Source organism: Momordica charantia, assembly GCF_013281855.1.
Source record: "Momordica charantia cultivar OHB3-1 chromosome 6 unlocalized genomic scaffold, Mcharantia_2.0 BLBB01000006.1, whole genome shotgun sequence".
In the NCBI taxonomy this organism is placed as follows: Eukaryota; Viridiplantae; Streptophyta; class Magnoliopsida; order Cucurbitales; family Cucurbitaceae; genus Momordica; species Momordica charantia.
Window position 1 is genome coordinate 25,317,805 of NW_028275164.1, and position 4,584 is coordinate 25,322,388.

General features: G+C 38.4%; 1 pseudogene; it reads left to right on the top strand.

Moving 5' to 3' along the window:
* The first annotated feature begins 1,813 nt into the window (after positions 1-1,813).
* On the top strand, positions 1,814-3,962 carry LOC148211010 (ethylene-responsive transcription factor CRF2 pseudogene; annotated as a pseudogene).
* The last annotated feature ends 622 nt before the right edge of the window (positions 3,963-4,584 follow it).

Below are 4,584 nucleotides of genomic sequence, written 5' to 3' on the forward strand. Positions count from 1 at the left end.
GTTTCAAAATCGTTTTTTTAAGTAATGATTAATTAAAAATTAAATTTAATATTGTCCACCCATTTTATTTTATGAACCTAATAATTACTTAATATGGTAGGAATGTCTTTTTTTCAGTACGACAAATGGATATCCAAGTCTGAACCTCTAATCTCAAGAGAAGAAGTATATATCATTTATCGCCAGGTAAGTTTGTATTGCCAAAATAATATTATTTAATTTAGTAAACTTTCAATAAAATAATATTATTTAATTTTGTAAACTTTTATTTTTTTTAATTTATAACAAAGTAAATAAATTAATTTGAAAGGTAGTCTCGTTATACCTGTTCCTAAGAGTAATTACATAACAAGAAACTTCTGTCTCATTCAATAAAGTAAATTTTTTTGAAAAAAGGTAATGTAATCCCACTCCAAAATCTTCCCACGGATTACCAATTTGAGCTTATCCAAACTTGTGTTAATTAAGTAGGATATTTTTTTATCGAAAGATGGTATATTTTGAAGATTCGAACTTACAATTTTTTAAGCGAAGATATATGAGCAGTCGAGGTATGCTCAATTGATAACTCCATCCTCGTATTAGTGTACCAAAAAAAATCTTTCCACGGATTAACATAGCTTAGGTTTAATTGAAATGTTAATTAAAAAGGTAGGGGGATTGGGGTTTAGGGGGTAATTAGGAATTTAGGATGGCATTAAATGGTTATAAATTAAAGTAAATTAATTTGATGGGGTGGGTGTGGGTGTGGGATTTAATTGTTCTTATTCAAATAAAGGACTGCAATCGGTCTCTGCCGGTCACGTGACTTTGAATTCCCGTTCCCCATTCCCCCACTCTCTCTCTCTCTTTCTCTCTCTCTTTTTTCTCAATAAACTAAACTAAACTAAAATAAAATCTTTTGCTGACTCAGCACCACGCTCTTCCACTCTCTCCTTCTCTATTGGGTCCAATATTTTTCAAATTCTTCATGCTCTGCCACGTGTCACCCCTCTTCTCCCATCCCCCATTTATGCGGCGCTTCGTCAATATACATTCCTTCCCGGAAGGAAATATCATCCCCCACCCCGCCGTTCCCCGGCGGAGCCACCCTCCCTCCTTCCACCGTCAAATTGTTAGCATTTACTTGTTTAGCAACGTTTTTTGTTTCTTGCTTTTGAGAAGCTTAAGTATCAAATGCTGTTGTGTTTTCAATTATTAGAAAAATGAGAAACAAAATAAGAAAGAAGAAATACAAAAGTATTATTTTCAATTTTATTAATAAATCTAAGCATTTTATAATTATTTATGTTTTCTATTTGTTATTTTTTAGAAACATTTTCAAAATTGTATAGTATTTTTGGAAACAACAAAAATGAGTTTTTTTTGTTTATGGTTCTCGTTTTCAACTTGTTCCAACATAAATAAAAGATCTGCTTTTATTATTCTTGTATTAATGGAATTGAAGTTATGCAATTCTATTTTTATTTATTAAATGAGGTGAAACAGAAAAAAGAAACAACAAAGTTATAAAATGGGCCCTTTACTAAACGAACCATACGTGTTCTAGTCCATATTGTTAAATAAGTTTCAATTGATCTCTTTGTGATTTAACATTTTTTAGTGGTGTCATTTTTGTCACTAGATGTTAAATGTAGTTTAACTAGTTGCACGATAGGATACTTAACGAGTTTTGATAAATTAAACCAAAATGTATGCCAACAAATTGAGGGGGAATTAAAGAATCTTTCATTTCTCATTTTACATTTCAATCCACTTATTAAATATCATGTCACATAAACTTAGCATGAATCACATTCAACATCTACTAGCATATCACGCAGGTTTAAAAAAGGTTAAACATAAAGAAAATAATTTTAAAATATTTAAACAATAGAGATAAAATTGAAGAAAATACCCTCAATTAACAACTTGAACCCAAATGGTTCAAGACACCCATTTTTATAAGGGGAGAGTTGGAATTTGAGACTGCAAAAAGAAGGAAAAGATAGCCCCAACATTAGTCAAGATTTGAAAAATTTGATGGATATTTTGATGTGTGTAACATAATGAGGGGTGGATTTGTGTGTGTGACGTGGATGTTGCAAAGCTATATTTAGCTCATAAATTTATTGCAAAACATTAAATGCTGCCTTATTTCTTAAAGAAAATAAATAAAGAAAAAAAGGTGGGTATACGAAATTACGGCTACTTGTTGGGCTGGGATCCTATAAAAATAGCTGGTTTTCCGTTGCCCACTCTGCTTTTTCTGCCCTGCTCTGCATCTTATCATCTCCTCCCATTGGCCGCCATTTTCTTCTTCTTCTTCTTCTTCTTCTTCTTCCTTCAGCCATCATATTACAGACTAAAATTATTCAATTTGCTTACTCATTCTCCGGCAAAGCCACTGGAACAGCCTTTTCTTTTCGGGTGTTTCAACTTTGGGGACTTTTCAAGAAAAATATTTGGCCCCTCTTTCCCTACTCCCTTTTGGTTACTCTCTGGTTTCTGGGTTTTTGTTCTAGCTTCAATCTCACGCTCTCTCTCTCTCTGCCCTTTTCCTTTTTGTCTAACTTTGCTGAAAAATTTCTCGTCCTTTCATGGCTTTTTTTTGTTGATGGGGAGTTTTTAAAATCCCATTAATGGTGGGTTTCACTCCGTTTCAGAGCTACCTTTAACGTGTTCTCAGTCTCTCTCTCTGCTTTCCTTTTTCCCCCATCTTTATTCCTCCTCGTGTCTACTCCCTTAAGGACCCCATTCTTTCATTTTTCTCTATTTCATCCCCCTTAACTTCTTCTCCATTTCGCTTTCAATGAGAATCTGATTCGACTGTATCTTGTAATGAATATGGATTTCGACTCTGATACTTTCGGCCTCCCCATCAAGTTCACCGAGCACCGGAATCTTCTGAAGCTTACTTCCCCGCCGGGAATTAGGCCGAGGGTTGTGCGGATTTCCGTAACCGACGGTGATGCTACCGATTCATCCAGCGACGACGAGGCCGAGATGTTCGGTCGCCACAGAGTCAAGAAGTTTGTCAATGAAATTACGATCGAGCCCTCCTGTTCCGGCGAAGGGAATGGGGTTTGGGGTTCGAATAGGTCGGCGAGGACCGGCCGGAGGAGGTCGCCGGGGAAATGTGGGGTTCCGTCGAGGAATCGTCGGTCGTCGTTGAAGGTTCCGGGTGGGAAGAAGTTCCGTGGGGTTAGGCAGAGGCCGTGGGGGAAATGGGCGGCGGAAATCAGAGACCCTCTCCGCCGTGTGCGGCTGTGGCTCGGAACTTACGACACGGCGGAGGAAGCCGCCATGGTGTACGACAACGCCGCGATTCAGCTCCGTGGACCCGACGCGCTTACCAATTTCACCACCGTCCCGAAATCCTTCACCGGGAAGTGCTCCGGGTACAACTCCGGCGAGGAATCGAACAACAACATTTGCTCTCCGACTTCCGTCCTCCGGTGCCCCTCTCCGCCCAACGAAGAAGCCCAATCGCAAATCCCCGGCGAGCACGACAACTCATGCGTGTCGGAAAATTTCTCGGAGTTCTCGGAGTTCTCGAGCTCCGACACCTTCATTCCCGATGACATTTTCGACTTCGAATCTTCGGTTCCGACCTTATTTGACGAGATGGGTCTCCAACTCCAAAGCAATTTACTCGGAGACGACGATTTCACCGCCGTCTTCCACAGCCCCGTGGATGAACTCGGACTCGGGTTCGGATTCGGGTTCGAGTACCCGACTCCCCCTTCCGACGACTACTTCCAAGACTTCGGCGATGTATTCGGGCCGGATCCTCTCGTCGCGCTCTGAAGCTATTGCGGCAAAGTTTTTCTCCGGCCGGGAACAAGAAAAATCGGTGTTTTTTTTTTTTTTTAATTTTTAGTTTGTTTTAAATCTAATTTTGTATTTGTTTTTTTAAGTATTAAATATGATGAATGAGAGAGGGTCTCCGTCACGTTAACGGTGATGGACGAGTTTATCTACGTGTTAAATTACATCTCTCCGTCCGCTTTCTGTTTGTGAACTGTTATTTTCTACAGAGCCACGTGTCCGATTCACGTGGCCGGCACGCTTGGAAAAAGATAAAACCAGAGTTCTGAGCCTACAGAATCCCACCAAGTTTTAAAAAAATAAATTTGAATACACGTGCAGAGCGCACGTGCCGGTAGACCGCGTCTGCCTCCGTTAAATGCCTTTGTATTTTGGGGCTCATGGATGTCAGTTTTATTTAATATTTAATTCATATTCCAAAAAGATAAAAAAAAAAACAAATTAATAAATTAAGTAACGTTTCAAGGTAAGATTTGAAGAGAGAATTTAAAGTCATTATTAAATTACTGGAAATCCAGACAATATAAAGGTTACTAGATTTGAGCTGAGAAATAAGTATAAAGAATTAGGGAACTATTTGTTTTTGGTTCCATCCAAAAGCTCTCGAGATAATTGTCCCTCTCTTATATACCCTAAGTATATGATATTGTCTGCTTTGTGCATAGCCTTACGACTTTGTTTTTTGTTTGACCAAAAAAAGCCTTTTATCAATGAAGAGAATTCTCCCTTTTATATACCAATGATTATTCTTTTTCCTAGTTAATGTGAGATTTT